The 22,574-nt window shown below is 45.4% G+C and overlaps 3 pseudogenes; 1 reads left to right on the top strand and 2 right to left on the bottom strand.

Annotated features, from left to right (window-relative positions):
• Positions 1-749: 749 nt before the first annotated feature.
• On the bottom strand, positions 750-11,988 carry LOC136544080 (uncharacterized; annotated as a pseudogene).
• A 738-nt stretch (positions 11,989-12,726) lies between these two features.
• Positions 12,727-17,377, top strand: LOC136544079 (wall-associated receptor kinase 5-like; annotated as a pseudogene).
• On the bottom strand, positions 13,883-15,260 carry LOC136542902 (ABC transporter G family member 5-like; annotated as a pseudogene).
• Positions 17,378-22,574: the final 5,197 nt, after the last annotated feature.

Raw genomic sequence — 22,574 nt, 5'->3', positions numbered from 1 at the left:
GGGATTGAGATGCTATAGCTCAATCTAGTAGTAGTGTAGCAGCCCCTGAAGAAATTTGTGGGCGGGGGTCGTGAGCCCACTCTCGTGGAAGTGGGTGAACGACACCACATAGTCGTCGGGTGGCAACGACAAATCCTCATCGCTGGGCAGCAACCACTCCTCGGCCAAGGTCCATCGCTGGGCAGCCCACTCTCGTGGAAGTGGGTGAACGACATCTGTTGGATTCCTGTCGTACAGCTGTCAGGGAAAAACGACCGCTGATAGGGACTCAATGTTTGTTCCAGTCAAAAAACCGTCAGGAAAGAACCACCAACAGAATTTCATAATTATTTCCTGTCGCCATACCGTCAGGAATTAGCTACTTAGTTTCTACACATGCATTAGACATTACAGAGATTAATTTAATAGCCCATTGCATTGCTGACTTACTGCATTAGTCATCACAGAGATGAATTTAATAGCATATTTTATTGCAGACTTGTTCACAAGTTCAACAAATACAATACACTGCAGACTTGTTCACAATTTCAGGTTCATACTAGTTGATTCAACTACACAACAAGTTCAGCACCTACATATATAGAGTTCAAAGGTGCATGCCACCTATACAACAAGTCAAGCTCCCACATACATAGAGTTCAGAAGCACATATATAGAGTTCAAAGCAGCAGTCAGTTACTGCACAAAAGCTTCACAAAAGCTGCAGTCAAGTGTCACTACACAAAAGAGACCTTCATTAACCCTTCATCTCATTCCATGTTAGTGTTGCCTTCATTGTCTTCGATGCCATTGGTCTCTTGACAACCAGACCTGACATTCCCAGCATGGGATGACTCACTACCCTGCAAGAAGATAAACTTACAATGGTGAGTGATTCTAACACTAAAGATAGCACATCACAACTCAATGCCTTAAGGAGATGGAATTTAAATAGCCTAAAATAATTTGGCTATCTATTTGAACAATTATAAGACCGCAAATCTGCTCAAATAAGAAAATTGCATGCAGCAAATGGACACATTTGCATCATGTATACAAGAGCTAGCTAGAAACTCATTTGCTGCAAATTAATAGATGTAACAAGATGTATCAAACTAGCAAATCACACCACATGAAGACATACAACAGCAAGCTGGAAACTCATTAGCAGCAAATGACAAAACTAGATGTTGGTGTTCCTTATTTTGGCCTTTAAACAGTTGAGTACTATGATTGGTAAGGTCACAGTTGCATCATGTATACAAAAAAATATTGAACAAATGCATGGTAAGGTGTCGACCTGCTCAATTGGTGGCATAGAAGCATTTGCATTGGCTGCCTACAAAATGTCTCCAATTTCTGCTGGTACTTTCATGTTCATCTTGTCATATAGAAACTAAAACACATGACGATTAGATAACATTTTCAACCAAGTGTTTAAGTCCATACAATATATCTCAAATTCAATAAAATACCTTCATATGTTTTCTTAGGATAAGTCCAATGTGAGAGTCTCTCTGAGAGTTCTGCTCCAATTGTGCATTCCTTCTCACAAGATATTGGTAAGACCTTGAATTGGCTTGACTTGTTGTATCTGTCCTCCTAGCAATTCCTTTCATGTGACTTTTCCTTATAGCAACATTTGCTATTGGCACACAGCCATGAGCTAAGCCACGCCCACTACTTTTGTATAGTACACCAGGATCAAGCTGTACTTCACTCTCGCGCTACTCAAAATCATTTGGGTGCTCGGCCTCAAGAGTTATAAAGTAATCATCCTGATGAAAAAAGGCAATCAATTTACCATTCATGTCATGGTGCAAGACATTTGATACTTAAAAATATTTGAAGAACTGACAACATGTTGTTGGGTCTTTCGGCTTGGAATTGGACCACTCTTTCCATTGCTATCACAATTTTTGACACCCGACTTCATGGAGCAAAAGTATTCATGTCAGTGCCAACTTCTGGGCCATAAGTCTTTGCCTACAATACAAAGATCTAATTAGAAAATTGTATAACACAGCAACGACACATCAACATGCAGAAATCAGCTCAGCATAAGAACTTACCAAATATTGCTTGGTTTGACCATATGGTCGAGACCCACCAATATTTTGAGCAAAATCTGGTCGGTCCTGTGACTCTTGAGCAAGGTGGCACTTCTTTAAATATTCTGGTGAGCACCAATGTGGGATAGGGGAAGGGAATGCCGTGTAGAGCTGCGGACGGTCTCGCGGGACGTAGCTCGTGGGTCGCCCTAGGTGAGTGTCGGTGGCTGGAGGGAGGAGGGATTGGGCCTTAGGGTTTTGGGGTTTTCTTTTATATGCTATTGCAACCCTTTGGGTGGACCCACAAAACAGCGCTGGATTTCTTGGCACCAAGCATCGCTCAGGGCACGAGAAGAGGGTGGGAGGGCAGGGTGTTTTTCGCTCTTTTGGACACCGGAACGATTCCTGTCGGTTTCTTTTAACCATCAGGAACAAGAATGCTTTCTTGATGGTCACATCTAATTCCTAAGGGTTTTATAAAATTGATAGGAATTCTATCGATGTTTCCTATTGGTTTTTCAGGACTGACAGGAGTTCTCTTTATTCCTGTCGGTTTTATAAAAGCCGTCATGAATTTCAGTGGCCGTCTAGAATTATCATCAGCCTGGTAGTGTCGGGCACCATCATGACCTAGGGTTTGGGCAGGCGACATAGCTCCTGTCGGTGAGCTCTTCCCGGCAGCAGCGCTTCCCCTCCCCCTCCACGTGTCAGGCACCATCTTGACCTAGGGTTTGGGCGGGCGATGTGGCTCCCGACGGCGAGCTCTTCCCAGCGGTGGCGCTACCCCTCCCTGTTGTTGTTCCCCTCCCCCCGGCTCACGCCCCAGGCTAGGAGTCTGTCGCCGACCGTTCCCACTGCTCGCGCCCGTGGTGGCGTGGCTAGGGGCCTCGCCCTCCACCCCAACCTCTCCCCATGGGTCGCCCTCCGCCTCCTCCTCTCCCCATGGCTCATGCCTTGACCTAGTCAAGCTTCAATGCACTAGAAAACAAGAAAAACTCAGTGTGGCTTTGCCGCGCCCTCCTTTGAATTCACCAGCTTACCATGTTTTTACAATTACTGCAAAAAGGTTTAGCAGTTGAGCTACGAGATTAAAGTTGTTATGATGATTTTAAAGTTGAACTAAGTTATCATTAGCAGAGAATAATACAAATAGCATCTTGAACATTACAGAGACCATGGTTACATTATAGCAATTTAGTTTTTTGAGTCTCCTGATGCGACCTGATCACATTAGTGATGGTAAGTGTAATGACATTGCTCTCACTAAATTGTGCAACTTCATAGCTGTATGTCAACTCTACAATAGTTATGTTGTCCTAGCATAGCCCAACATCCTTCCACTCCCAAATAACTGCAGGTAGAGCTTCATTTCAAGAGTTTGCATGGAAACAAAGAATACATCCTGATGTATGAGAATGGCTAAACGGAACTGCTGTAATGATACAATGAAGAAATATTTAGCATATCTAACTTTACTGACATAGTTTTGTTCTTTTTTCATATAAAGTGCAAGTCCTTCGGGAAGGGGAAGGGGAAGAGAAAGGAGGGGAAGAGAAGGAACTTTTGGGAGGCTTGCTACTTTGTTAGGTTTCAATGCTTGATATGTAGCTCACTGCTAGTTGCCTAAGGAACTCCTACTTTTGTTTGACATGTCATTTAGATCGACCTATATGTTGGACTGTTGGTGTTTGACATGTCCCTGTATGTTGGCATCTAATATTGCATGTTATATGGACCTGGATTGTTACCATTAATGTAATATGTGTGATATTAATTTGTTGTGTGATATTAAATTCTATTTATATGGATTGTTAGTTGAAACGTTGTCAATTTTTTCTAAAAAGAAACTGTATCAAAACTGTCAACTTGTTGTTGATCTGAAAATAGGGGTAAAACCCCTAATATCAAAATAAAACAGGAGTAAAAACGCATGGGCAAAGTTGTCCTTTTGTCTAAAAGTTAACACCGTTAGAGAGACTTCACAGATCAAGGGTAAATTCTCCCTTCGTTTTGAAATCGCAGGGGTAAAATCACAAAGTTAAAAAAACGAGGGCAAAATCACCGTTTCGCTTAAAACAGGGGTAGAAACGCTTAAGCCCCTAAAAACTGCTATACTACATTTCTCGTATAAATCAAGATGTAACATTTTGTATCAAACATATAGGGAAAGGGTAAATAAATAATCCAATACAAATACTACAAGTACAAAAAAATAGTAATATTGAACTCATTCATCATTACAACTAGATTTTTCGTGGTGATAAAAAAACAATGAAACTACAGTGACCTTGTACGCGGGGTGAATAATTACACACATGCACAAGAGTTATGAAAACCGGACATTAATTTTTTTGTGGTGATATATAACCATCTAATGACTTCTGATCTTTGTGGCACACCTTCCTTGTTACACTTTATGCCATACAATCTCAATATGTTGTCTCGCCATAGTCCTTACCTCGTTGAGTCATCGATTTTTTCTTGTCTTCCAGCCAGAAAATCTTCGATTCACTATATTGATATCGATGGAGCAACAACCAAATAGAACAAACTATAGAACATACTATGTCAACTCCACTGTCCTGGCACAAATCTGACGGATTTCATGGCGATGGCCTAGGGACCCGAGGAATAGATTTTGACAGACAAAATATTATAAAATCACAAAAAGCATATTATATTTTGATACTTCCTGTGCAATTAATCTACGGTAATGCTCCACCACGGACGTCCGTCCGCATCCAAACGTCGGACGCCATGGGGCCTCACGTTGTCCACGTATTGTACCCACCACACAAATATCAGATACAACCATCAGGTACTTAGGTGGCTACTTAGACTTATCCTCTCTGGTTCCATCTCGCCTCTCTCTCTCTCTCCTCCATCTCTCAATTCAAAGCAACAGGGAGAGGAAGGATGTCATGGAGCTTGTGCATCTCCTCCCTGTCTCGAACTCGCGTAGCCACCCGCCCCACGCGTCATGGCTGTACCGCACCTGCCCTCTGTGCGCTGCCGGCAAGCTCCGCGCCACCGCTCAGCGCCACACGCGCTACCAATGGAGAGCCCCATGTTGTCGGCGAGCTCCATGCCACCGACATCTACGCGTCAAAGCTCAGCTCAGCGCCACATGAGCTTCGCGCTGGCAACCTCTATGGCATTAAGCTTCGTGCCGATGTCGAGCTCCGTGTCGATGAGCCTTGATTCGCCCACGTAGCAAGAAGATGTTGCGCTGAAAGCTCATGTTGCAAGCGTATCTCAAGTGTTTCATATGCATGTTGCAAGTGTTTCATGTGGATGTTGCATATGTTGCCATGGCTATACACGTATGTTATAAGTGTATTGTTCCAAATGTTTCAGCTGTTTCAGACGTATGTTGCAAGTGTTTTTTATGTGTGTTACATATGTTTCACACATATGTTGCAAGTGTTTGATTCGGATGTTGCATATGTTTTACACACATGTTGCAAGTGTTTCATCTGGATGTTGTATATGTTTTGCAATGGCTACACACGTGTTTTCCTTCAACTATTTCGGATGTATGCTACAAGTGTTTCATCTAAATAAAGCAAAAGTAGATCTGGTATTGCACATGTTGTAGTGGGACCCATTTGTACAGCCATCGATCGCAGCTGCTGGGCTTGCCTGCATGCTTGTGGGTGTGGAGGGGGCATGGTCGAGCGGCAGGTGTGGGCGTAGATCGAGACGCGCCCCGCGTGGGCGCGCGTAGGCGTGGAAACAGAGCAGCGTGACCCCCACATGAAGCAAGCGCAAGCGTGCAGGCGGGCACAGCAGCATGCCTACGCGGGGGAGTGGGCAGGTGCAACAGGCATGGGCGTTCAAACACGAGGCCCGTCTAGATGTCCAGGCGCTAGCCTGACCGATTAATCTATCTATTCCCCAATGTGCACACTTTTTTTTAGCGAAGCCACCTGGCGCTCTTTATTGATTTTTGAATAAGGTTACATCATTCACCAGGGCTTCAAGAATAAAGCTAGGGGGTTCATCGACCCCAATACAAGCATGCTTTGACTGAACACCTAAACTAGCTAGATTTTGCGCTACTCTATTAATTCTCTATTACAATGCTCAATAGAAATTGAAGAAAAATCCTACCAAAGCATATTATATTCGTCATATATTGGCACACCAGCTGTTTCTGAGAATCCACCTTGCTTCATTGTCTCTACCACCTCCAAACAGTCCGACTAGATGATGATATGGCCACATCCTATATGTTGGGTTAGAAGCAACCCCTCTCTGAGAGCGTGAACCTTAGCTGTTGGAGCATCCACCACGTGCTCAATGTAATTATATAAGCTGCTGCTATAAACACGCCATTTGCATCTCTCAAGACCCCCTGTACCTCATTCACCTCTTTTAGGTTTGTAGCTTGCATCAATATTCAGTAACAAAATTCCTTTTGGAGGTTCTTTCCAATCCTTGGCACGCGTCAGTCTTCTTCAAAGCTCTTTGATAATTTGTTGTGAAGGTAGCAATGGATAAAGCAGCTCTCACTTGGGATTGGATGACTTCACCATGCACTAACTTTCATCTCTCCCACCATATGAACCAACACCCTGTTAAGATCAATTCAGCCAAGCCCAAATGATTTAGAAAATCGAGAGGTCTCGATCTGTTAATCAATTCAACTACAACAATAGAGCCCGACTGGTTAACTGCTACCTCATTCTCAATTTCCTGCCACACTCCAATCGCCTGCCAAATTTCACGTGCGCGCTTACACATGAACAGAAGGTGCTTGATATCCTCACAAGCTTCATTACAGGCTAGGCATGTCCTAGAATTTACGATATGCCTGTTGGCAAGGATGCCTCTACATGGCACCAACCCATGTAGCACTCGCCAACCAAAGATTTTTATCTTAGCCGAGAGATTAAGCTTCCACAAATTCGCCCAAACCTCCTCTTCTCCGACTACACTAGCTTGTTCATTCACCCTGTTTGCACCAAATTTGTGGATCCATTGACAGTGGTAAGCTGAACGAACAAAGAAACCATTCCTATTGTAGTGTCACACTACTACATCCTCCCTACCTGACTTGAGCAGGATTTGTAGGATTCAGTGGATATCCACATGCCAGAATAGGTCATTTAATAATTCTTCATCCCATGCCTTAGTCACTGCATTAATACGCTCCTCCACTAATGTAACCAGATTGTTGCCACGACGTGTGTTGACGGTAGTTAACAACCATCAATATAACTTGAATAAATGCATGAATATAATCACCAACATAAGTTTAGGGGTTTAAACTAATAAATTCCATGAGTTTTGGTGAATCTATGTTTTCAGCAGGGTTTATCCAGAAAACCGTCAAGGTGGAACCAAACGTCAGAATTAATCGCACTTATCTGTGACGAAACCTGCACCAAAAGACTCTAGAAGACACCAGAAGGCAAACCACCGAAGCAGGCCGGCCCCACCTATAGGCTGGCCTAGGGGGCCCACATGTCAACCTCACTTTGTGACATCAGTTCTCCACTGCCTTAAGAATTGCATCTACGTCGTTCTTTTAAGTCGGTTTGATCCGAGGGCTTAGGATTGATGGTTCCACCTATATATGCTAGCCCATACCACCCCTAAGTGAGAATCCTCATTCATTCAAGAGATAAAACCCTAATCAGAAGAGAAGAACCTCAGAGCTCCACCATATTTAGGGCATAGCTCGTTAGGTTAGATTTAGAGGGAGGCAAGCTTCGCTTGGATTCCTGATCTTGTCAAGAGCGTGGCTTGGTATAGCTCCTTGTATCCTCTCTTGTATCTTTCATATTCTATATGTTTGCTACATTTGTGATGACATTATTCTTAATATTATTCATGTTCCTAGTTATCATGTCCATAGCTTACTTTGATTATATGCTTAGTATAGCTAGATTATCTTTATGTTCAAGCATAAGTTTGTATAGCGCTCGCTATAAAGTACATGGGGTGAGTGGTCGACATTGTGTAAGCGTGGTGCTTATACGTTGTTTACCTATGGATACACCCTATATTCCAGGCCATATGGTAGATCGCGAGTGTGACACTCTGTTGAGTTCTTTGTAGTCCACTCCCCGAATATAGGTCAAGTAGGATCTAGTTACAAAGGAAGTCATGCTCTATTCCTGATCTTCCTTAGTAATATGGCATAATTATGAAAGAAATTGGTGTTACAGTCGCCACTTCTCAACCAATTAGCTCTTGCTCGCTGGGTCCAATAAATTTCCTCCTGCTCTAACATAAGTTCCAAGTGAACCATGATTTCTTTTTGGGAAGCCATGTTTGCATCAGTCACCAGCCCCCTCCGCAATCTCTCTAGGTCCCTTTTAAGATCAGACATACATTTCACTAGATTTTTCAGAACTTCTTTATCCCATTTGTGCAAATCTTCATGAACCTCCCTCACCTTTATCTCCAAATGATGTCCCCTCACCTCTAGCTGAGGCTCTAGCCCATGCTGCTCTTATCATTTCCTCAATGGTATCTTCTTATAGCCATCGGGCTTCAAACCGTTTCTTTTTGTCCCTTCCTCCATGACGATCAACAAGATAAGACAAGTCCATCATAATTGGCCAGTGATCAGACTATGTCATCTCGCTATTAATTAAGGTTGCATAAGAGTGTAGGTCTAACCATAGGGAGTTCGCAACAGCCCTATCCAGTCATTCCCGAATATTCCCTCTGCGCCAAGTGAAGAGGTCACCAGTGTACCCCCTATCTACTAGCTCACAATCTGATAGCACATCATGGAACGCTTGTAGCTGTCGTTGGGTTCTTGGCCTCTCCCTCCTTCTCCGTCAACAAAATCTGGTTGGTAGTCTACCGAGGGGTATGCCCACGGTAGTAGATGAATCGGTGGAGGTACACGTAATAGGAGCTGGATGGCAACATAAGCGTAGAGACAAGCGATTTAGACAGGTTCAGGCCATTTGATCGACGTAATACCCTATGTCCTATGTCTTTGATGGATTGTATTGAATATCAGATTCAATATATCTCATCTAGGGGACCCCTGCCTCTCCTTATATACTCTGGAGGGGTAGGGTTACAAGGAAAATATCCTATTTGGTATTATACAATAAATAACATCTTCTTGTGGCCTTGCGGTGCATGCCCTGATCTTATGGGCTAGGCCACCTTTGATGGTGCGGCCCATGTCTTGTCTTGTGGGTACCGGGGGGTATATCCCCCACAGCTAGTCCCCGAGCACCTTGTATCCTTTGAGCAACGCAGTCTTGAACAAGTCCGAGCAGTTTGATGTGAAGCCGACTAGTTTAACTGGTGATCCGATCAATGGAAGTCGAAGCCACCAGTTTAACTGATTAGGAGACCTCAGACTTAGCCAAGTAAGGCTCACCAAAAGGATATAAGGGGTTCAAGATTAATTTTAAAAATTATTCACCTCAGATGAAGTGTAGCCACTTAGACTCTGTTTGCAAGGTCAGATGATTATCATCCGTGACTAAGTCAATAAGGAGGGTAAATCAGGAAATAAGCACTATATTCATCGTCAGGTGAAGTGTAGCCACTTAGTCCCTGAGCCTACTAGAGGATGAAGAATGAATCTTGTTGCAGGCTTAAAGAAAATAAGTCTAAAAGCTTGCCGACATCATCTAATATGTGTGTATCAAGACCCAAACGTGCTGCCCAAGATCAGCACCCTGATCCAAATAGCATGGAGCAACTTGATAGCACATCGATGAGACGTAGACCGCCAAGGGAGTCCCCAGCTTAGCCGACGACTCTTGCACAAAGAATCCGAACGCTAAGTCCCTAGCTTAGCTGGTGATGAAGCAACGAACAATCCAAACACCGAGGAGTTCCTAGCTTAGCTGGTGATGAAGCGACGAACAATCCAAACGCCAAGGAGTCCCCAGCTTAGCTGGTGAGCCCCCAACATAGCTGATGATAAAGCGACGGACAACTCGACCAGTTGGTTGGCGAAGAATCGAGCACCGAGCAGCCCAACGAACTTGTCGGTGATGAAGTGAGCACCAAGTAGAAGTGAGCGCTGAACAATCCAACAGCTGGTTAGCGACGAAGGTCATGAACCTAATGGTCTGACTAGTTGATCGGCGGAGAAAACAGCGGCGGAGCTTGCTGAAGACATCGACCTTAGGTGAAGTGTACACACTTAGGCTTCGTTGGCGAAGTCAGATGATCATCATCCATGACTTAGCCAAAGAGGATGTTAGTATTGATACATGCGCCACAAGGTGCAATGTATACATTGTAGTCCCCGAGCCTGACAGTAGGTGAAGAAGACATCAAGTGTCAGGATCATAGAATTTCAACGATCACTTAGTCAAAACAACCAATTCCCAGCTTAGCCAAGCACATAGCTAGTCCCCAGCTTAGCTGAAAAACCAGTAAGAAGAAAAAATAGTACATTCACTGCAAGGTGAAGTGTAAACACTTAGTCCCCGAGCCTGCTGTAAGATAGAGAAACATCTTGTAGAAGGATCAAAGAATTAAGTGTAAAGGACGAAGTCCCCGTACTTAGCACTGGGCATATGGAGGAAAACTTGATAATATCAAGCAGTAAAACATGGAGAAAATAGAAAGTGCTTAGCACTAGATTGTTGCGATAGATATACTTATCAAAGCCCCTAACGTGCCACCCAAGATCAGCACCCTGATCTGGACAACATGGAACACCTTGATATCACACATGACATGCAGCGTCGGCAAAACGTAGTAAGCCAACAGGCGAATCCATAGACGACGTCCCTAGCTTAGCTGGCGAGCCCCCAGCGTAACTGACGATGAAGCGACAGACAATCCAACCAGTTGGTTGGTGAAGAATTAAGTACCGAGTAGCCCAACCAATTGGTCGGCAGCGAAGTGAGCGTCGAGTAGAAGTGAACGCCGAACAAAATTTCATTGAAATCCCCCATCACCAACCAGGGAATACTCCCATCTCCATGGATGGAACGAAGAGCATCCCAAGTGACACTCTTTTGACTCCACTCCGGTTCACCATACAGCCCTATAAATCTCCAGTTGGGTTCACCATTATCAATGACAACATCGATAAAATTCTTAAAGATGCCTTGCTCCAGAATGCTAATATTGCTTGTCCACATCATCAAGAAACCACCACTCCGACCATCACTCTCATGAACGAGCATATGATCAAAGCCTGCCCTCCGTCGCACTTTTTCTGCCTTAGCTGTATCTAGATGTGTCTCAGATAGTAAACACACATCCGGGTTGAGTTCAACCCGCGACAGTTCCAAGCTACGAGTGTCATTGCTCTCAGCGACCCTCCTCGAGGGAGGACACCGTTAAAGAAAGTTGTTTCGCCACCCCCCTCCGTTCCCTCCTTCCTTTGCCTCTTCTTCTCCTGCACCTTCTCTGAGCTTCCACCCCAGCTGCATCCGACGTACCTACAAGCATGAGATTTTTATTCTGCTCCGCATAGTCCATGTCTTCCCTATCATCGTTAGTAGGGCCTGGCCCTCTACCTCTTCCCCTACCTCGGCTCCCAAAACCTCCTCTAGAGCCACTCCCACGACCAGCCCCTCTTCCCAAATTATTACTCCCAAACTTCACCAACAGCCAATCCCCCCCACTAACAATTATTGATCTCATGCACACCATCGCCGCACTCTGTCAGTTCATGGCCCATCAGACCACACACAAAGCAAAACACAGGGAGCTTCTCATATTGCACCAAATACCTCTTACTTTCCTTGATCGTAATAGGAACTACCCTCACCAGCGGCTTCTCCAAGTCGAGGAAAACCCGAGCCCGGAGATAAGAGGCCAGGTTTTTGCGCCCTTCATCCACAATCCCCGTGATCGGTGGTTCACCGACCTTCCTTGCCACCTTCTCCGCCAGCTCCTTCTTCTTCATCAAGCCCTCTGGAATCCCCTGGATACGAGCCCAAACCGGAATTTTATTGAGCTTGTAGCCCTTCACATTCGAGAAGCCATCGTATTCCTCCAAAACCATAGGTGCTCCACGGGAAAGCCACGGACCTCCATCCATGATCCTTGTCCAATCCCCCAGACACTGGAGTGGTACGAGGAACAAATTCTCCCCCAACACCTTGAAAGTAACCATGAGAAGTTCGCGAGCAGCACAACAAACATAGGAGGTACATGTTTAGTACCAAGCCAGCAAAGATGCCTCTCCATTTCCAGGAAACATATGTGTTATCATGAGGATTAGGACCACAAAAATTCGAGAATTGGTCACGTGGAGACTAAGACTAGGTACTGACCGGAAATTGCATGGCCCCGGATCGGACTACCCTAGGCGGGCTCTTCCAATCACAGGGACCTCATAGATGACAACGATTTCTTCGTGATGAAACTAAGGTCACTGAGTACATATACCAAGCGACAATTGCAGGGTCCCATTCTCCGTACGTCGTCGTCGTATGACTTAGTCAAAGATTGAAAAGGACTTGACGTTTCCATTAGATGCACAGGTAGACACTGACTGCCCACGAGCATGTACGAGCAGATGCAGGCCCATGCAGCCATGCACACACCGTACGACGTGTGTACACCCCGCACACGCGGCACCGCCCGGCCTACCTCTCCCGTCTAAACGTGTACAGCCCTTGATGCCGGATTGCCGGTCACATGTTACACATGTCTTCCATGATGGATAGGATCATATACTATATATATAATTCACAACATGCACCCAGCGGATCCATCGAACAAACTGATACAACAGTCACATTCCTCAGTGCGTGTTGCTGCTCGCTGCTAGTGGCAATGGACGCCGCCGTTCATCTTGATGCGGCAGTGCTAGTCTATCTGCTCCTAATATTACTTGCTCCCACGGCTGCGTCGTCGCTCGCCGGTTGTCCCAAGAAATGTGGCAACATTACCTTCGACTACCCTTTTGGCATTGGTGCCGGGTGCTTCAAGGATCCCTGCTTTGAGCTCACCTGCGAGCAGCAGCCCTCAAGGCTGTTCCTTAGGTGGTGGGGTGTTGATGAGGGTCAACCATCATGCACCCATGCCTTGGACGATATTCATGCACGTTTAAGCAACCACAGCTACACCAGTGAGGTATTCTTCCCTCATTCGTCTCGCTGTGATGATGGTTATGTTGGCCATCCGCATGTACCCGATGGTTTCAAACGTGATTCATCCCAAGGTAAATATATTTAACTGTTGTCGTTGCTTTTTAATTCAATTAATAATGGTCATTAAAGTTTTAAATTTTCACATATGACAACAGGGTACAATCCGGTTCCACAAAAGGTGAACTGCCGCCGGAAATGTGGAAACATCGATGTCCCATTTCCATTTGGCCTGGAACCAGGATGCTCTGCACGGCGTCAGTTTCAACTCCGCTGCACCACGTCCTCCACCCTTGTGTTTGACATGAATCACTACCTGTCCCATATAAATATTACAGACGGGTTTGTGCACATCAAACCCCTAAAATGCTACGTTTCTTTACTAGCTGGCCGTAAGGATGGTCTCTTCTTCAGTACAAAGAGCTCTGACCTTGCTCTTAATTGGGTTGTCGCCAATCTTACTTGCCAAGAGGCACAGAGAAATGCGTCGACCTATGCATGTGTTAGTGATAACAGTTCATGCTTGAGCGTCAACGAAACTGGTGCTGACAAGAGCCACCGTCATATTGGCTATCGATGCAAGTGCATGAATGGCTACTACGGAAATCCATAGGGGCAATTATGTATTTGGCACTGCAACAAATCAGTCTTCTTTATTTAGCACTAAAATTTTTGAACTTTCTTATTTGACATCGAGTTAAAATTTTCTTCTGTAAATGGCACTACCGTCCATTTAGTGCGTCCATCCGTTAGTTGACTGCGTTGACCCTGTCATGTTTCTTTCGGAAGTACCAAAATGCCCGTCTATACTCGCTCGTGGCCGGCGGCTCGTCTCCTGCCCAGGAGCTCGCGGAGGCGCGGCCACCTGCACTCTTCCCCGAGCCCCTCGCGCCGCAGCACCTCGTCCCCAGTCGCCACACACTGGCCCAGCGCCCGCACCACGCACCTCCCGCCGCCGGCGAACTCATTCACCAGTAGCGCCTCGAACGGCCACTTGAACAGCAATAGGTAGTGCATGAACACCCAGCACGCCGGCATCGCCGACCGCGCGATGAAGTAGCCCGAGAAGAGGAAGAAGGAGCCCATCACTCCCTGGATCGCCGCGTTCCCCACCACGAAGTCCGGCGCCGCCGCCACGAAGCACACCACCACCGAGTTCGCCGTGTATGGGATCAGCCATATCACCAGCAGGAAGTAGCCGAACGCCGTTGCCGTGCGACGGAGACCCGACAGCCAGTACACGGGCGCCGCGAACATGACGGCCAGCGCCAGCTGGAAGGGCAGGAACACCACTGCGTTGGCCACCGCGTACGACGACACCCGGTACGCCCCCGATGACGTCTCCTTGGCCAGGATGTCGCGCTCCTGCAGGAAGATGGGCAGCGCCTCCGTGGTGGACGACAGGAGGAAGGTGAGCAGGAAGGCGAAGAGGCCCACGCGCTCCGCCACCTTGTCCTCGCCGAGGTCGTAGAAGATGGAGCCCAGCGCAAGCCCCGCCACCAGCATGCACACGGTGCGGCACGCGAAGACCTGCCGCGTCCGCGCCACGTTCTTGAAGAAGCGCTAGGACAGCACCGCGACCTCACGCGCCCGCGAGTTGGCGTACCGGCGCACACTGAAGAGCAGCGTCTCGCGCACGGTGAGCAGCGGGAAGAGTACGTTCTATTGGGTGACGTAGCCAGAGACGCGGCGGAGGTCGGCGCTGTGGGCGGCGGCGCCGTCGAGGTGGAGGAGGTCGTGCTGCGGGGACGGGGAGAGGCGGCCAGCGAGGATCTCGAGCAGGGTGGACTTGCGGGCGCCGCTGGGGCCAACGATGGCGAACAGCTCGCCGGGGCGCGCGCGGCAGGAGACGTCCCTGAGCACATGGCGGACGGTGTGGTGGTGGTGGTGGTCCTGGTGGTCTTGGTGGTCTTGGACATGGACGTCGTCGTCTGACCTGCTCCAGACCTTGAGAGGAGGGTGTGGTCGGCTGGAGACAGTGATGCGGTAGTTGATGCCGCTGGCTTGGATCTCGCAGCCGCCGGCGCAGGAATTCTTCGGCAGTGCTCGCTGCTGCGGATGATGACGGTATGTAATACGGTGGTTTGTCTTCCTGGATCCTTAATTGGCGCTGATGACGAGCTAGGCGGCGGCTGCCTTACTTTAAACTGGGCGTGGCATGGCTTGCGCTCGGTTTGTGCATGCGTCTCAGCTAGAGAAGCTAGCAATGGCGGGTGGTGAGCTTGGAGACTGGAGAGTGAGCGTGTGGTGTGGCTCCCCAGCCGTGGAGTGGAAGGAAGGAGCTGAGCTGAGCTAGGACACTACTGGCACGTACGAGCGCGTGCTACTCCTATATCTGTACCTACTATTACTAATTTGAAATTTATTAATTATTTATTTGCAGTCTTCAATTATCAAAAATTCATATTTTAGTTCAAAGTATATTTATGATATTTATGATTTTCTTATTTGACAACCTTTCTATTTATTTTTTTCCCTATTTAGCACCATTGATTTTTGCTACAATCAAGGGCATTTATGTCATTTTGCTAACCACTTGACACCGTTACTGGTCTAAATGGACGGCAGTGCCATTTACGAAAGAAAAATTCAACTCGATGCTAGATAAGGAAGTTCAAATTTTCTAATGCCAAATATGAAAGACCGATTTGTTTTAGTGCCAAATACATAATTCTCTCAAATCCATATGAGCAAAATGGGTGCCAAGGTTAATTCGATTCTCATTTACACATGCACGTTACTCAGCAGTCAGCACCGTTCGTGCATTATCATTTTATGGAATTCTCTAGCTCTCATCACACTTCAACGTGGTTGCAGATATCGACGAGTGCAAAGTCACACCGCAACTCTGCAAAGGAAGAATATGCAATAACACTATAGGAAGCTACATTTGCACCGAGTGCCCTGATAAAACAGAGTATGATACCAGAAAGATGCATTGTGTTCAGGTTAAAAGACGTATAAGTCCCCAGATGGGTGAGTCCTTACTCAATTATAAATTCTTTTTATGGATGTGGAGAAACAAAAAAAAAACTGAGTATATAATTTTCTCATGCAGGTGTTGCCATTGGGTTTGCCGTTAGTTTCGGAATTCTACTTATCGGCATCAGTTCAATTCTTCTCGTCCGTAGATGCAGAAGAGATGTCGAAAAGAAAGTGCGAAGGAAGTATTTCAGAGAGAACCAAGGCCTTCTGCTTGAACAGTTATTATCATTAGATGAAAATGCAACTAAAAAGACAAAGATATTCTCTTTGGAAGAACTAGAAAAGGCAACAAACAACTTTGATCCCACACGTATCCTTGGTGAAGGTGGACATGGAATGGTTTATAAAGGTATCTTATCTGATCAACGGGCCGTGGCTATAAAAAAGTCAACAACAATCAAACAAAGTGAGATTAATGAATTCATCAATGAGGTGGCCATTCTTTCATAGATAAACCATCGAAATATCATGAAACTTTTTGGTTGCTGCCTTGAAACCAAGGTTCCGCTGCTAGTATATGACTTTGTTCCTAATGGTTCGTTATTCCAAATTCTTCATTCTAGCTCAAAACGTGCTTTTGCTTTGTCTTGGGATGATTGCTTAAGAATTGCTACCGAAGCTGCTGCGGCCGTTTGTTATCTTCACTCATCAGCTTCAGTAGCAATCTTTCATCGTGATGTCAAGTCATCTAACATACTCCTTGATGCAAACTACACCGCTAAAGTTTCCGACTTTGGAGCTTCTAGATTGATTCCTATCGATCAAACTCATATTTTTACACATGTACAAGGAACATTCGGTTACTTAGATCCAGAGTACTACCAAACTGGACAATTAAATGAAAAAAGTGACGTATACAGTTTTGGCGTTGTGATATTGGAGATGCTCCTAAGAAGGGAACCTATTTTTACAAATGAGTCAGGTTCAATGCAAAGTATATCCCATTACTTTCTTTCTGAGTTCAAGACAAGGCCAATCATAGAAATAGTTGCTGCTCAAGTTCGTGAAGAAGCAGCCGAGGAAGAGATTACAAGTGTTGCCTCACTTGTAGAGATGTGTTTGAGGCTTAAAGGTGAGGAGAGACCTACTATGAAGGAAGTGGAGATGGTACTGCAGACCATAAAAACAAAAAGGTTGAAGTCATACAGGGTTCCACGCCTAACTATTAAAGATCCCCATCAGATGATATATTCAAGAGCTAGAGATATTATTGATCAGTCATTTCCTATAGTGGATCTCGGCATGTGCCGACCAAGTACAAGATGCTACAGCTTGGAGCAAGAGTTCATATCATCATCTGATATACCACGATAGATGTGCACCGTGCATGCGTGTGCAGGTGAACTCAACTCCACAATATAATGATATTGAACCAAAATATCCTAGTGAGGTGATTCACCCTTCTGTTGTAGGTGTCTCATGTTTGAGATATATATGTTATATGATATTGTATTTTTTCATGTAACCATCATATATAGCTTGAGCTCATGTATAAGCATTTTTCTCATGCCCGTGTTATGTATACCCTTGAGTCCAGTTTCATTCTTCCAGTTCCCCTCTTGCTATCCCCTTTATATTTTTCTTCAAAAACATGTATCTCTGTTATAGGTTGGCAATAGAACTCTAAACCTTGTAAGCATGCCAGAGTAAAGATGGTGCTTGAATTTGTGATTCATAGCATAAGTCAGATACAATTGCTTCTGTGATGTGTCAAAGTACAAGAAAAATGATTACCAAGCATATATTCATAGATTATAGATCAGAAATACTGTGTATAGAACTTTGGATTTGTACAACAATATTGTAGATACACTTTTATCATTGATGCCATCAAGTTTGTGATAAGATCTCCATTGGAGGTTAGACACAAACACTAAAGATCTACCACGTGACTTCCTTGACTTCTCCATCTGACTCAAGAACGCACTGACAACCGACTAATAGGTGATCACCTCGCAGATGCATTTGCAAGGTTGATCCGACCATTGCTCCAGTTTTGCAGGCATGATCAATCCCATGGAGGACAATGATGCCAATGTTCGATCTGACCATAGCTCTAGTTTCATGGCATGATCTATGGAGGATGATGATGCCAACTCAAGAATTGATCTGGATGGCTTGTTGGTATCTGAGCTCCTTGAAAGGTCTCCCTCTATAGCGATGGGAACTCAGACTCTAACACCGCAAGTGCCATCACCCATCTAGGGAGTGCATCATGGCCATGCCTGAACACAACAATGGCAATAATAGCTGGGGTGACCCTCCGACCCCTACCATAGAATCCATAAATGGCAATGCTGACAACATCGTAGAAACCCTCGAAGATGAACAAGACCGTCTCTAGGCTTAGTTACTTGCCATGGAAGCATAACACGATATGATAGGCATGGATTGTGATCAAAAGGGAAGTGATTGTTTTCCCCTGATCTCAAGAAGGGACACTAATCTCAATAGGATCACCTTCACCGAGTACCTTGGTGCCTATGCATGTCCCCGAATGCTGCCTGCAACGCATAGTCCACATTCTTCAGTGTCAATAGGCAGCCTTCCCATGGGTCTACCTAGGGCTTCATTTGTCCAACGTCCAGCTCACTCTCTTTAACTTCACAATGCTCATAGCAAAGATAGACTGAAGACTGGCTGACTGGTAGGCTGCACTACTTAACCACTAGGGTAGGCTTTATTTTATCAAATTAGACTTGGATGAGTTGGCCACTTACCTGATGCAGGCCATTCCGCTGCCTCTGGGTGTTCTAGCACACATGGACAATAAGCGCAGGGCCTTATTATGGTCTAGAACCAGCAAGACCACAGGGGCTAGCTACCTTGTAGCCTAGGAGAAAGCCCAATGACCAAAAGAAGAAGGCAGCCTTGGAGTGTGCAACTTTGTGACCCAGAACTCATGCCTACTCCTCAAGTTGCTCCATAGATTGCATGACTCGAGTTCATCTGCTTGGGTACGACAGCACATTTACTTGGCAATGAGTGATGGAGTGGTGGATGGCTATCACTGGGATGCCTTCAGAAGCCTACTGCTAGCCTACCATTGCATCATAAAGGTCTCCATTAGGGACAGAGCATCCACCTCCTTCTAGAGAGATGTCTGGTCCGAGGGTGAACCCCTCAAAAAATGGTTCCCAATCTTGTTCAGCCACTACACAATGAAAGAGGCAACAATCAAGGATGTTTGCGAAGGAGGACTCAATGGCATGCTAGTTCACCGTCTCTCCCTTCATGCCATCTAGGAGAAGGACATTATGGAATGCCTGATCGGTTCGATCTCCCTAATGCAACGACCATATGAGCGAACCTACAGCTTTGAAGAGGACGATTGCAAGTTGGACTCTACCAAGATATATCGAGCATCCACCATGTCAGGTGAGAGCAGTGAGATCATCAAGTTCATTTGGAAGAGCTATGCCTTGCCACAGGTAAAGTACTTTGGTTGGCTACTCCCCTAGGAGCGTATTCAATGCAAGACAAACTTGTTCTAGAAGAAGGTGGTCAACATCAACACTTGTGAGCTCTGTGATCAATCACCAGAATGTTGTGATCATCTCATGTTCCGCCGCCCAGTTGCTCGGTCGTTATAGATCCACCTTGGCTGGCAAGAAAGAATCATGCCGGTGACCACACAACTCTAGGACTTAGCCAAACCAGACAACGTCCCATGGAAATTATTCTCGAGAATGGTCTTGCTATGTTGTTGGCACATTGCAAACAAAGGAACAATGTCATCTTCCATCACTTGCCCCCTATCTATCTCGGCTGCTCACCGCTTGCAAATAGGACTATGCCTTTGGAGCTACCGGCTGTGATAGGAGGACCATTGGATAGATGATCACTGGTTTAATATGCTTGTAATGGCTTGAATCCCTATGATCCCCCTCAATTTGTAATTCATCGGGGAAACCCTCCCTAAAAACTATATAGGTGCTTGTCACCCCCATCCCCGGCTCGCTAGTATCTATGGTAAACCATTCAGGCGTGGGGCGCTCACCCCTCATGTGTTTTCTTCAAAAAAATCTGATTGGGTCTACTATTTATGGGCCATAATTGTTTTGCGATAGTGAAGGTTTCTAGGCCACAACTAGGGCCTAGGCCCTAGAGGCCTTAGGCCTAGATTTGCCCCGACCAGCAAGGAATAGCATACGTTTGAGGCCACACATTACATGAATTCTGCAATAACGCTATAGAATGGTGAGACCGACCAGCAAGTCGGTCAGGCCAATCCGCAGCCTGTTCTTTGCCCGGTAGAGCCGTCGGAGAGGGCACAAAGAGGTTGCTCTAGGATCGACAAAGCCACTAGAACATTGTCAATGATCAAATCCCATTGAGAGAGACATGATAATCAACAATGGTTAGAGAAGTTAGGGTAAAAAGAGTAGTAGATATATATTTTGGAAAATGGAACATATCTAAAGGCTATTAATGTTAATGGTGATCAAATTAATGGCTAGATCTTTCTGATTATTGTGATATTTTTTCTATAATTTATCTTTTTTAGCACATCGGGTGAAATTTAATATGGAGGGTTTGTTTGGACCTCTAATAATTAGTTTTTTTTTAATATCACCAGGGGGATTACTCCCCACTTGAATATATATTGATATAGCCCAAATCGGCTCTTTTTATGTTCTACAAATATTTAAGAGGGAAAAACAACAACAACATCAAGACGCCCTAGCACCAGGGCAAAAAATGGTAGAACCACAAATACAATAGCGAAATGCAAAGACTACCACACCAACTCACAAGACCTCTTCAATGATGCCTCCAGGGAGGTGAATGACACCAAAACGTAATCATCGTTAGCCAAGTAGGAGCTTGGCAAGGCTTTCGCCCAAGCCTTGTGTCGGGGGTAACTGCATTGATCGGACCAATCTAGGATAAGCAACAGCAATAGGTTCTTTAGTGACGCCTTCATGAAGGAATTCCTCATCGCTGGCCTAGACTAATCTGAGCTAAGCTTTCGCCCAAAACCTTTGACCATGCTCGCAATGACCCACCAATGACGGAGGGAGGCGCGCATTGGCAAGAGTCCACGCTTGGACGGAGGGGGGGTGCTGGCCACTGCCACATAGCAGAGCCTGTCGACAGTGAAAAGTGATAAGGTGCCGCCGACACACAAAGCAAGCCGAGGGAAACTGCATGGAGCAGATCCCGAGCTCTCCCTGAACTTTGATTAGTACCAACGTTTACAAGAGATCAGTCGTCTATTGTAGCCTTGTAAAGGTTGATACGAATCGATAACTAATCTATACCGCGATTTGTAAGAGATCAGTCGTCTATTGCAGCCCTACAAATATCAATATAGATTGATAACTAACTTATACCATGACTTGCAAGAGATCAGTCGTCTATTGCAACCTTACAAGTAACAACATAAGTCATGACGGATACTCACAAACAAGCCGGAGGTCAGGTCGTCCGATGCAGCCCTACTTGCCCAAAGAACTCATCCAAATCTACTCTACTCCTACTCCTAAGGGGTGACGTAAGCCAAAAAGTAAAGGTACCTATTTGTTTGATCGATGAGAGATGTCTATTACAATAGCCGAGGCTTAATATTTATACCCGAGGCTTGACTACGAGTTCTGGTCGAACAAGACCGATCTCAAGCTTAGAAAAGAAAATAAAGCTTCCTAAATTACAATAACTTGGACCTCAATCTTTCCCTTTTATGAAGTCTATCGTGTCTTCTCGCTTCATGCCTTGTCGTTCTCACCAATAGGGCCCATTCCCTTGGAATGATGACGTCATTTTATTCATTTGATGGCAACTTGGTTAGCCGATCCTTGCTGAATATTTCGGCCTTCCCCTGATAAACTTAGACCTCGGGGTCCCTTTGTTTTGAACCAAACTTTGGTGTGAACACATGCCCTCCAATTTTGGGATAAAATAATTTTATTCCAAAATTACTTCTCATGATCGTTGCATGCGCCGCACTTCAACCATCTACTTTCATCCCATGCTAACTTCTTTGGCCTCCTTATAAATCTATTCCATTGGCCCTTCTCAATCAAGGACATATCGAAGATCATGACCTTTTATCACTCGATGGCGATCATCCTTTTGACCTTTTGAGTCACCCTTCTCTTCCAACCCGTGCTCATATCCGATCCTTTGCCATTCGTTGAGTTTGGCTGATACCTATTCTACTTGCACACAAATTCTTCTACCATTATCAATCACTGCACCAGTGATCGGTTTTTTGGATTGATCACTTTTTGAGCTTGGTCCATCAGCCAACCGTCTGAACTTTAGCTGATCAATTCCAGGGCTTGCTTCTGGACACGCGTGAAAATGCAAAACTATAGCGGATAACATTTCACGTCCGCATCTCAGATTTGAATGAAACTGTAAATAACCTTGATGAATGAAATTTTCAAATCAGATGTTCCTACAACTGTCGCCTTCTCATTAGGCCATGTGTGGTTTCCTCGATACTCGAGATGGCCCTCCGTCTTCTATAAATCGAATTTATTTTTTCTCGGCTCAAAAGATCCAC

This window comes from Miscanthus floridulus, chromosome 3, assembly GCF_019320115.1.
Source record: "Miscanthus floridulus cultivar M001 chromosome 3, ASM1932011v1, whole genome shotgun sequence".
Lineage (NCBI taxonomy): Eukaryota > Viridiplantae > Streptophyta > Magnoliopsida > Poales > Poaceae > Miscanthus > Miscanthus floridulus.
The sequence above is the reverse complement of the archived record's forward strand: the minus strand, read 5'-3'. Positions and strand labels throughout refer to the sequence as shown.